The sequence below is a fragment of the Copidosoma floridanum genome, unplaced genomic scaffold (genome assembly GCF_036245765.1).
Source record: "Copidosoma floridanum isolate Cflo_tuat_1 unplaced genomic scaffold, Cflo_Japanese_pri ptg000024l, whole genome shotgun sequence".
Lineage (NCBI taxonomy): Eukaryota > Metazoa > Arthropoda > Insecta > Hymenoptera > Encyrtidae > Copidosoma > Copidosoma floridanum.
The window spans coordinates 549,609-563,064 of record NW_028321901.1 but is presented as its reverse complement, the minus strand read 5'-3'; the positions used below and the strand labels follow the sequence as shown (position 1 = coordinate 563,064).

The 13,456-nt window shown below is 36.3% G+C and overlaps 1 protein-coding gene across 2 annotated transcripts in view; it reads right to left on the bottom strand.

Moving 5' to 3' along the window:
- LOC106645029 (mitochondrial import inner membrane translocase subunit TIM50-C) overlaps nt 1-13,456 on the bottom strand; it is a 489,498-nt gene that overhangs the window by 126,142 nt on the left and 349,900 nt on the right. The window lies entirely within an intron of this gene.

The following is a 13,456-nucleotide window of genomic DNA, read 5'->3' as shown; positions in this document are numbered from 1 at the left end:
TCTAATACCCTCATCATTTTTTCGAACGATCCTAAGTGGGTTACAATACGGACTTGTTGCACGTTCTATTACCCCAGCATCTAGCATTTCCATGATACACTTCTTGACGTCGTCACGAATCGAAAAAGGCACCGGATAAGTCCTATTGATAACTGGGTTTTTAGTTGTCAATTTTATTCTATGAATGTATTCCTTTGCACAACCTGGCTTATCAGAAAACAGATTTTCGAATCGTCGCAGCATACTATGAAATATTTCCTTTTGATCATTACTTAACGTTGAGATATTCATCACGATCGCGTCGAACGTTTCGGACAGGCTTACCTCTCCCTCTTTCTTTTTGTTTACATCACAACTTTGCGTATTCACTCGAACCTTTTGTAACTTCGGGTTACTCTCCAAAATTTCGTTTTCAAATTCAGAGATTACTTCATTGTCACAAACATTACAATTGACATCATTCACTTTATTTTTATCATTGTTTTTAAAATTATTTCCATTGTCCGAATCGCCATCGAGTTGTTTCGCTTTACTAATTATTTCATAATGTTTGTGATCCGAAATCTCGCTTCTTTTCATTAAAAATACGTGCGTTATGCCGTCACTTTTCGAGAGAAGCAGCCTCTCCGCTCCATCCGACTCGAACAACGTCAGCGCGATCGGAACTACTTGGTCTTTAAAATATATATTTCTGCGCCAATAATTGATTATCATTCCACTTCTCAAATGAAAGTCATTACCCAGGATTATATCACTGCTTAAAAAGGGAATAATTAAAAATACGAATTCAAATTTTGTACTGTTGATGGTCATTTCAATAAATATTTGACTTTTTACGCACGTTGTTTAACTACCAATAGCTGTAGACACCATTACGTTAGAAACTGGTAACTCGAGAAATTTTCCCTCCTTACTTATTTTTTTATAACATTCGTACGAAATCGCGCTTATTTGGCTCCCTGAGTCGATCAATGCCCAAAGATAATCATTTTCAACTTTACATAAAATATGCGGAGATGGAGCTATTTTACTACAACCGCTTTGACTTTCAGACGTTGAGCAATCGTCCCTCATTACATCATGCGCTATTTCATCGGTCCACCTATAGTCAAACGGACGCGTCGTGGGACCACATTTCAACGCGTCTATCGGGAGTTTAAATTCTCGTTGTTGCGATTGTTCTGATTATTATGACTTGGATAGTTAGGAGGTGGAAAGCGCGTGTCTGGCATCATAACATGGGGTACCTGATTCGGATTGTGTACGTTGCCGTGTCCGTTATTTAATCTATGTGGGTGTGCAGTGTTATGATTTGGGTTGTTTACATTTGAACAACGTTCTTGCCCGTATGTATCATGATGACTTCTGTAGCCGTACCTATCGCCAGTGTGTAACTGCCGTATATTTAAGCTTTCTCGGGTTCCGTGATCTTGTTGATGATTATATTGTTTGCGTACACTTAATCTACCTTTGCTGGACTCAATAATGTCGAGATTCATCAAAGTTTGTGCTTTACAATTCGAATTGTTATAATCAACCGAAGCTAGATGTTTCCGAACACTCTCAGGCATCTGCTCGTTTATTGAAAAATTTTTTTCGAACTCGGACATGACTGGTCGCAAATATGCCGCCTCTTTTATTTGTTGGTAATAAAATGAACTTAAATTTTGATTTGCACTTTGGTCTAAAAATCTTTTACTCATCCATTTTCTTTTCATAATTACTTGTATTGCCATGTTATAAAAGTGGTTTTCGAAACTTTCCCGGAACCTCGCATAACTTTCAAACGGATCTTGCATATCATACCAAATCTTAGCCTTACCACGCAACATAACATTAATAATATTCAATTTTCTTTCTTCCCTGATGTTTCGAATCAAACAAAACTTTTTCACCTCTTCCAAAAACTCTAACGGATTAGTTATATTTTCATCGCAAAATTCGGGTGCTTTTACATCGATATTAAGATTTTGGGTATTGCTTATGAAATTACAGATTTCAGCTACTTGATCTCGCGGATTACCTGGATTTTGCTGTACCGCGTTCATAGCCTGTCGCATTCTTTGGATCTCAGCGTTTTGATTTTGTAGTTGCGTTTGTAGTTGTTGGATTTCGGATTGTTGTCTTTCCGCTATGGCGTGTCGTATCTGCTCAATTTCTTGAATTTGAGCGGTCAAATGGTTACGAAGCTGCTGAATTTCCTCACGCTGGTTGTTCAGCCAGTCTCGTTGTCTATTCATCGCCTTCTCGGCCATCTCGTCTTCTCTTCCTAACATTACAATCGTATTAGCTTTTTGTTTTTTCTTCAAGACCCTAGGTCGCCCAGTTTTTTCTGTACTTAAGCTATTCGTACGCTTTCGCACTTGTCTGCCACTTCTCGTTGTATATGAATTATCACCCATGCATGAGCAATGCCTTTAACGCACTACGTGTTATTCGAAAAGCCAATTTCGTCGGGCGCCAATGTAAAATTATTTATATATATATAAAAACACAGCTCCACGTCACTAGAGTGGAACGCTCACCAGGTCAGGTGGAAGGTCTACTCATGCATGCGGGTACCAAATAATATAAACAAAAATTTATCTAGATATAACCAAATTATATGTTGCGCAATATTACAAAAAATACATTTAGAATTGCCCCGCTATATTATAAGTACTTAGGTTAATAGAATTCAATTAGGAAAACTCGCAAGATTCATCTTTACCCCGCTATATTTCAAGTACTTAGCTTGACGCCTTCTTGCGGACGTGATGGCTCCTGCTCGGGAACCGATGCGGAAGACGCCGTCGCGGTCACAGGACTGCTTCTGCCATCATGGCACGTGAGCCGACCTTCCCGATCTTCAGAGCCAAGCGCCAGGGCCTTTGAAACCTGGTCTCAACCTCCTGACCGGATATGGGTGCTAGTTTTAGGCTAGTTTTTGTTTTTTGTGGCCAGACGTCGACGGGCGACCGGTCTCGTGAGTCAGCCAAGAGAGGTCCAGCGCAGACGGTAGTTCCCAAGCAATTAGGTCGATTTTTGAATTCGTTCCTCGTAAGAAACCTCGACGCTTTCGCTGTTTAGAAGAGGCAACGCAAGAGGCCACGCCCCCATCACCAGACTCACACGCGTAGAGTCGCTCATAATTTATTTCGGTACCTTACAACATTTTTCCAAGATTTGGCTGGTACTACTAGTCTTTAGTTGTCTTCTGTAAGAGCGATAGGATCCGATAAGAAATTGTAACGATGCCTGTAAAGACTCCCTTCCTTGACTTGTAAACCTTGAAACTTGCAGAGTATCCACCTATTTCCTTTAATAAACTTAAATATTAAAGGTCCAATATCTCTTTGAACGTTCCAATTGCCAAATTCTCCTCGTCGTGACAACTGAGTAGGGCCAATTAAATATAGGTTAATGTCAAGTGGCAATGCATTGTTTAATTTTGTGTCATTATAATAAAAAACGCGTAAAAGTAAAGAATGGTCATTATAGGATTACAAAAAAAATATTAGGATTTGCAAAGGTAATAAAATAAGATTGTACATATAAACTATTTTGCACTATTGCATGTTCTTTAATACAGAACTTATTCAAATTATACAAATACATTTTCTATGTAAATATATTTTTTATCACCCAAAAAAGCATGGGATGACAGATAATTGTTAGGGTTGGAGCATAAAGCTACTAGGAGGTGGAGCTCTACTAATGTATATGTACTCATTAGTGGAGCTTAGCGTTCTGGGCACTTAGTGTATTGTACATTGTAAAACCCCCCTCCTTCATTGGTTAGTGTATTCCATCTACTTATTTTTTGAAATAAAGTTATTATGCCAATGTAAATGTAAATAATGTTGACTTGTACAAAAACTAAATGACAAATAGTAAAATAATCATATCATGTTCAACATAAGAACTACTTTACTAAGGTTATAGTGTTGTTTTTTTTTTTAAAACTGTTTATTTGTCATTATTTTCTATCAATTTAAATTAAAAAAAACTTTATATTAGTTTGCTGAATCAATCATCAATCAATGGTCAATAGTATCGGACTACGCTAAGGAGCGAGGTAAAGCAAAAGAGGCCCACCAAAAGTGGTTCCAGCGATAGCAGAGACAGCAGAAATCGCAACATCCTACTGGCCACGAACTCATTCGTGTAGTTTAAAGAAACACTGAAGGTTACCGCACGAAGCGTAAGGAAACTCTGAAGCAGCAGTAACAACAATCAGTGAAAGATGCAAGTTATTTATCAGTAATATAATTAATGCCAAACCTAGTTAAAGTGACTTGAGTAAACTGTATTTAAAATAACAAATTATTATCAAATTGCTTTCATAAAGAAATACATTGATTAAAACTACCCATATTATTTAAATAAAGATTATTATTCAATTAAAAAGAACAAATAAAGCTCACGAACTGAATCCTAAGAGACCCACGAATGACACTTGAATAATGCAGTTAAGACCATACTCCAAACAAGTCAGGTCACAACAAATTGGCATCCTTTATGTGTTCTTCAAATCTTAGTTTTGTAAAAAAAAAAAATTTACTATTATTAATTAAATGAATTCTATACGAATAAATAAGAAAAAAATAAATAAATAAAAATGCCCAGAAACAGTGGAGAAAACTCGTCAGTGGGCAACTCTCTCATACAACAGTTTTTAAATGTTTCACAAGGATTAAGTACGACTAATTCATTAATGTGCATAAATCAAGCATCTCAACACATGCCTTTTTTAGACATGTACTCGACTTCTTCAAAAGACTTTATACAAGACATAGAAAATGGACGAACTCTAATAACAGCTGCTCAATAACCTATGTACCTTCGCACAGTTATTTATAGACTTTAAGGCAGAATTCGAGAGAGTTTAGTAGGTTCTACTTTGATCAGTTAAAAAAACATCTAAAACAAGAATTTTCTCCAACCAAATTATATCATGAATACATGGCAGAACTTTTAAATACTACAATAAAACAAAACGAAACAGTTCGAAATTTTTATTATAGAATAATTTCTTTTACAGAAACCACCTTAACAGCCCTTTTGACCGAATTGAATGATGAGAAACTCAAGACAACACAAAAACCACAACTTGAAAAATTAGCATTACCAGCGTTCATTAATGGTTTACCTGACTTGTGGAAATTAAGTATAGCACTTTCGAAACCCAAAGATATCGATGCAGCTTTAGAAGCTGTTTTACTTACTGAACGCACTTGCCGTACCCACGACCTCTACTACTACGACTCCTAATCTTCGGTACCGAATGTTACCGAAATTCCTGTTCCTGTCTCTACTCAGTTTGACCACCAAAAAAATACGTCAGTTTTAATCACTCATTGACCCACAATAGAAATTCTTTTTCGTATACCTACGATAAAAATGATGTCAAGATGACTCAACTAAAATTCGACGAGTATGGTCGAAAAATTGTACATCCCGCACTTAGCTACGAACCTCGACGACGATCAAGTACTCTGCCACCAAGCCGTACACCACCACCACCCTGGAATAATCAACCTAATCACTATTATCACCCTCCAAATTTCCACGAATTTTCATATTTTCAACCACCACCCTTTTATCTACATTACTACCAACAAATGCGTTATCCCTATCCTTATACTCAAGGCTATACTTTCCATCAACAAGCTCCACTGCAATACTACAACTAAAAAAAATTCCAAAATTATAATCAAGAACAATATCAAGACTCTCGCCCTCAATCTCCAAAAAACGAGAACGAGACTCGCCGGTTGGACGCGACCGCGAGTGTGAATCCGATTATGCGTCCAAAATCAATAATGACAATACAATCAACAGAACCTTCTGAGCAAGAGCAATAAGAAATTCACCAGCAGTTAAGTTACGTTACGAAACATTTCAGAAAGATTCAAAAAATTTTATATAAGATTCAGGCGCAGACGTAAATTTCATTAGCTATAACACAGTAGGGAACGGCACAGAAACTCATTGTGATAATATAATTGAATTAGAAAAATTAGCTTCACAGCAAACATACACTCTAGGTACTATAACGGTAAATTTATTTAATACAAATCACGAATTTCACGTGACGAGTCCAAAAACGCCGATAAATAATGTATGTATTTTAGGAGATCCGTTCTTTACACAAGAAAACGCTAGAATTTATTAAGTATTAAATGTATTGATAGTAAAAAGCAGACCAATAGAGCTTATACTTTTTCTATATCATAATAATGGTATCAACTCTATAAAACTAATAAAAGAACAAGAAAAACCCTTAAGACTGAAAACTAAGCAAAATTACAAATCAACTTTGGAAAAATTTATTTTTCCCTTTCACGATAGAAATAGAATACCCACACTCCCACGCGATACTTTCTGTTATAATTCTCAAGGATTAAAGGTAAATAGAAACAGAAGTTATAATTTACCAGGCAGAACAAGGGTAGCTATTAAATTACCGACTAGAAACAAGATCACCGGCCATGCTTATCTTCGTAGAATTACTACCGTACCCGGAGTGTATATAGGCGAAGAGTAAATTGCAAAGAAGGTCACTGTTATACAATAGCTATAAATACAAGAGATGAGCCGACAAAAATAGAAATGACTGCACAAGAAGTTGAGAATTTTGATGTGATGGAATCTGAAGACTTTTTTGTAACTGACTTCGAAGAAAACGATTTTAACAATAAAAAATATCGCATTTAATTTATAATGGATGAGCCAAAAAGACCTTATGAGTCAAAAGCTAGTCTATCAGAAATAAGAAAAATTGTAGAAAAATACGCATACTTATTTTATATTTCAGGCGACCCGCTCCTCGTGCTTCTATTATGATACATAAAATACTTACAACACACGACCGTCCTGTATATGTCAAACAATACCGCTACCCCATATCGTTACACCAAGAAACTAAAACTTAATAGGAGGATTATTACCAGACGGTACGATCATAAAATAAAACAGCCTTTACAGTAGTCCTCTCTGGATAGTACCCAAGCAACAAGGACCTGATGAAACGAAAAGATACAGAGTAGTAATAGATTACCGTAAACTAAACGAAAAAACCATTCTTGTTGCTTATCTACTATCAAACATTACTGAAATATTAGAGCAAATCGGAGGCTCAAACTATGACTCCATTTTTGATCTAGCTAGTGGATTCTATCAAATAAAAGTTGACCCTGCAGATAGACATTAAACTGCTTTTAGGACACCTTACGGGCATTATGAACATGTACGAATGTCATTTGGACTATGCTCCTGCAAAATTTCAACGACTAATGGACATAATTTTATTAGGACTGCAAGGCATAGAGTGATTTTTATTTCTTGATGAAATAATTGTATGCTCAGAAACTTTAAAAGATCATGTGACAAAAATTACTCATTTATTCAAAAAAATTTCAAAATCGAAATTGAAATTACAACCTGACAAATGTGAATCCTTAATGCCCGAAGTAACTTTAGGTTATAAAATAGGAAACTACGGCGTAAAACCAGATTCAAAAAAATTAGAAGCTGTTGAAAAATTTCTAAAACCAAAAAATCAAATGAATGTAAGACAATTTTAAGGATTAGCGAACTATTACCGTCGTTTTCTCAAAAATTTTGCAGAAATTGCAGAGCCTTCAACGTCCTTGTTAAGAAAAGGAAAGAAATTTGAGTGGATAGATACTCAGCAAAAAATCTTTGAAGAGTTAAGGAGAATATTATGCAAAGCACCTGTATTAGCTTGCGTTGATTTAAATAAGCCATTCACATTAACAACAGACGCATCTAATGTAACTATTGTGGCAGTATTAAGCCAAGGAGAACCAGGAAACGACCGCCCAATTGCGAATATGTCAAAAACTCTAAATAAGGCTGAAAGAAGTTATTCTACAACGGAAAAACAATGCTTAGCAGTATTTGTAGCAGTCTAATATTTTCGACATTACTTATACGGCAGGAAACTTACGGTTCACATAGATCATGAACCACTATCCTGGATTAAGTCTATCAAAGATCCTATGAGTAGGCTAAATAGATGGAGAGCAAGACTTCGAAATTATAGCTATACTTATGAGTAAAAACCTAGTAGACTAAATACAAACGCGGATGCCTTATCAAGAAATCCAATAGAATGGAATGAAGACGGAAGTGATAAAATCCTTCGGACGAAGAAATATCAATAAAAGCTCGTTTGCTACCTATGAAACCTAAAAAAATTAAAACTTCGATAGCTCGCCAAAATATGTCAAAAACCAATTAATCTTATTCCGTGTTACGGGGTGTACAACGCGGATCAACGAGGCGGAGTCTCTCCACTTCGACCGGGCCTGTGTTGCCCGGATACCCAACGTTGACACTCCCTGTAAAATATTTCGCGGGTCTCGTTCGCCGAGACACCGCAGGGGCCAAATATCGCGGCGACCTTGAACGTCGTCGCCTCTCGTGACGCCTTTAATACGACACACGGGAATCGGGCACACACAAAAGGAAGCACTCGCGACCAAGTTTAAAATCAGAAATATATTCAACTAAATAATATAAAAGGTAATACAAAATATTATTCGCGGGTGTGTATGTTTATGTGTGTGCCTGTGTACGTACGCTCGTTAGGCGAGAATACTCGACGAGCACGCGGCGCAAACTCGCGAACCGGGCAGACTTACGCGGGCTAATCGAGGGCCGCTGCCCTTTACAACAGACTGCCTGTTGGCAGGTACTTACGCGGGGCGGTGAGGTCGCTTCTCGAAGTTGCCTTGGATAGGCCGAACTAGGTGCAGTTGGAGTGATCTCGCAGAGGCCAGTAGGCGTCCCTACTGGCTGTGAGTGGAGATAAAGGTCGTCAGATCTGGACTTGGTCTACCCTTGTCGTCGGGTTCCGGAGTCGGATCACGGCACCAACACTTCCCGTGGCGTTGACTTCCCACGACAACTCCACACCCCAAAGAAAAAAAACAAAACGAGCAACCGGAGACGGCAACACGGAAAAAACTTGCTTCTCGCGGGTTCGCTGGCCCAAGCTAATCTGTCCTCCTCGCTTCCTTTCCTGGCTTTCCTCTCTTTTCCCTTACCCCTACTTTCCCATTCCGCTTTCCCACTTAGGGCCCTTGAACTCTTTTTCCCCCTTTCTCTACCTGCCCTAGCCTACTAACGTGGCCTAACGGTGGGGCACCGTTACATCCGATACCATTGAAAGCATACAATCAGTACCCAAAGTAAGAAAAAATGAATCTAGAGATACACTATTAAAAGCACCTCGGGGTATGGAAGGCGGACAGGGTGAATTAAATGCACCTACTACAGCGGAAAGATTAAAAGCGAGACGAAGAGAAGAAACACCAAGAGCTCAAATAAAAGACTCGTCATCCGAACCCGACACCTCGTCTACTTTACAGTTTAGTAACCCACAATCCGATGCGCTAATACCATTACAAGAACGATCATTTATACCAAGCTTAACAAATGCACTTACAGAAGAGACCACTCAGATTATAATGGAAAACTCAAGTGACGAAAATTTGAAAACCAGTGAAATTGAAGAAATAATCGAAAAAATGTAGGTTTTTCACCAAGACAAACTAATACTCTAATCAAACCCAGTTCATCTCGAGTTAATAACGATGATTAACAATCTGTAATGTTTCAACAAAATGAAGACTCTACTTTTTTTCATTAAGAAACTTTAGATTTAACTACAATAAAACTAAAATTTCAATCTACTTTTCGACCCTCTGTACAAGATCAAGTAAGCAATACCAATAAAAATCAAGAGCAGTTATCCGATTTAAGAAATAAAACTTACAGTAATAGAGATTGCAACGAAAAAAGATTTATTAAAGGATGGAATCAAAACTCATTATGGTGGGATAGTTACGATAAGAAAAATGAAATACCAAGTAACAACGTTCTTAGAGAAATACAATCTTTACCTACATCCCCTACAGAACGTCATGATGGCAGTTACTTAAATCAAGAAAAAATTAATTTATTTTTATCGTCACCTCAAAATTTAATTTCTTCTACTATAGTAAATAAATTGATCGATAAAACAATAGACAAATTTATTGCAAACCGAAATCCCATAAGAGCCAAATCTTTTATTAAATCAAACAGAAATAGTCCTACTAAAAACAAATTACAAAACTCTAATGATGAACTATACAAAATAAGTTTATCACCTATAGAACAAAGTAGTAATGAAGAAAGAGACGACAACCCTTCCTAACCGGAAAACATAGAAAATAACACTGATTACGATACCAAGAAAACTTCCAATCAAAATATTTTACTGCAAGCAAGCCATACAGCAGCATTAGAACCCATACAGCAAAATTGGAACTTGGCTTGTAGCAAAAAAGTAACAAAAATTTTAAGTCCCGTTGGAAAACCCTCTTATATAACTTAGGAATTAACATATTTAAGTACTTATAAAAATTGAACTAACGAAAAGAATAACTATTTCCATTTTATTTCTGAAACTGTAGATTTGAATTTAATAAACAATAAACTACTATTAGATTTAAAAGCTATATCGAAACAAGAATTATTAGATGATCAATCAAAATGAGGAGACGTTATTACTACAAAAAACTGTAATCGTTACATATTTTCACTAGTCATGAACAAAAACTTTACTGATAAAATAAAACCTAGCATTTTACGGACCTGCTTTACAAATCTTGCATATGCAATATCATTATAGAAAGTTAACATCAGTCGTATTTCTAGCAAAGGTGAACTCACAAATAATTTTCCTAGAGTAGAAATGCCATCGATTTTATGCGAAGAATTACGTCACCTTCTCTTCACAGTAAAAATTTGTTTTGGCGAATGTTCTTATGTAACCCTAGAAGATAGAAAGGAGAAATCAGTTGAATGTCATACTAGCTTATTCGGAGGTCATAGAAGAGTAGTAAAAACATATTAACGGATGAAAGAAAAATATTATTGGAAAGGAATGCACAAAAACATTGCTGAATACATACAAAAATGTAAAATTTGCCAGGAACAAAAATTAGTCCAGACAAAAACTAGAGAACCTATGGTAATTACCGACACAGCATCAGAAATATTTTACAAAGTCGCTATAAATACAGTAGGCCTTTTTCCACAAAGAACATCTGGAAATAATCACATTCTAACAATGCAATGCTTATTTACAAAATTTTCTTATTGCAGTTTCTGTTCCTTATATACAAGCGATAATTATTGCCGATGTTTTGTTAAGACCTTCTATTTTAACTTTTGATATTCCTAGAATTATACTTAGTGACAGATCAAAAAGTCTCATTGATCAAGTATTGACAGAAGTATCAAAAATTTATAGATTCCGTTTAGCTCTCACTAGTTCATATCACCCGCAATCAAATGGTTCATTAGAGAGAAGCCACGCTGTGTTAAACGATTTCTTGAGAACTAACGCCAAAAAAAATGATTGGGATGAAATTGTTCCTTTTGCAACGTATGAGTATAATACTTCAGTTTATTTAGCAACAGGCTTCTTTACACCTTTCGAACTTGTCTTTGGTAGACAGGCACGTTCCCCAAATCCACTTTCAGACAAATTCAAACTAGAAATATACAGCTCATATGCTAGTGACCTTGCCCGCTGATTACTTAGAATACAAGAAATAGCTCGTGACAGACTTGAATTATCAAAACAAAATACAAAAACACGTTATGACAATAAGTCAAAGCTCCAGAATTTGGAAGTTGGAATGACTGTCCTTCCTTTACCTTATCTTTAATAATGCTAAACCACTATCCTACAGTATAAGCAAACGTTATCACCACTATATTCACTGCATGGCACTAGTAAAGATTATGACTACACCATAAATGTAATACTTTAATCAGTAAACTAACAAGACAAAAATATATAGGAAAAACATACAGTATAATTAAGACCTAACACACGCATATTTATTTAACTACTTAATACCTACACTGCTTTACGATAAAAGCAAGAGTGTAAGATGATTGATCGATCAATTTAAAAAAAAAAAAAAAAAAAAAAATAAGAAATTTACATCTATTGTAATAATTCGTCTTATCAGCTCATGTGAATTCTCGATCGATCTGTAGTTGCAGAGGACGGCATAATCTAAGCAGGGGGGTGCTATATCCCGAGTTCATACAGACAAATCATATTATGAGTAAAAACGCAATTCATCCGTAAAATATATACAAAACGTATTGTGTTCATACAGCAAGCTCATATGACACGACGAGCTCGTAAGTCGCTTATGTGTGGGCGTGTGTGTATTAGCTCTAGGGTGAATGTTTTATAATATGCTGACATAGAATACGGCCAGCCTCGTTGTAAGAATCGTATTCGATGTATTTATAAATAGTTACTTGATCATTAATTGTTCAATTCTGATAAAGTATACTAATTTAAAATTTGTAATTCACACATTACTTCGTTACATTCAAAATTGATTGTAAAATCCTTATAAAGATTAATTGCGAAATTTGTAAACTTATTTTTCACACTCAAACTTATACTTGGCGTTTCTTTTGTTGCTGATACGAGCTTTCATCCTCATTGATCCAAAAACCTCAATCACACTTGTCAGAAAAATGTGATTGGTACTGTTGTATTGTTATTTCCTGAAACATAAGATCCTGACATGTAACATCGTCATGCAAGCCTACTGTTCTGCTGCCAAAGCAGTCTGTAAGAACATCGCTCATTGGTTGACCTAGTTCAGTCAAAGGCCTCTTTTACTGGCTCTGATGCTATAAAAACGCACCATCAAGAGGAAAAATCGCTCTCTTTAAGTCTGTCACCTGTCCTCTAAAGTTTTAGTCAACTCTTGACTCTCGCGACTTGTGAGTACCTTATATACGTAAGGCATAACGTGTTGGCTGAGGCAACTTGAGTGCGTATCGAGAATATCCATAGTATCGGACTACGCTAAGAAGCGAGGTACAGCAAAGGAGGCCCACCGAAAGTGGTTCCAGCGATAGCAGAGACAGCAGAAATCGCAACATCCTACTGGCCACGAACTCATTCATGTAGTTTAAGGAAACACTGAAGGTTACCACACGAAGCATTAGTGAACCTCGAAGCAGTAGTAACAACAATCAGTGATAGATGTAAGTTATTTATCAGTAATAACTAACGCCGAACCTTGTTGAAGTGACCCGAGTAAATTGTATTTAAAAGAACAAATTATTATGAAATTGCTTTCATGAAGAAATGCAGTAATTAAAATTACCCATATTACTTAAGTAAAGATTATTATGGAATTAAAAAGAATAAATCAAGCTCACGAGCTGAATCCTAAGAGACCCACGAATGACACTTGAATAAAACAGTTAAGACCATACTCTAAACAAGTCCGGTCATAACACTTGACAATTTTAGTTGATTAAGTGTATGGGCAAGATAAATGACAATTTAAAGAGGATTGGTAAAGAGAATTACAGCAGAGTCGCAATTGTGGGATGATCCAATCAACTTCAT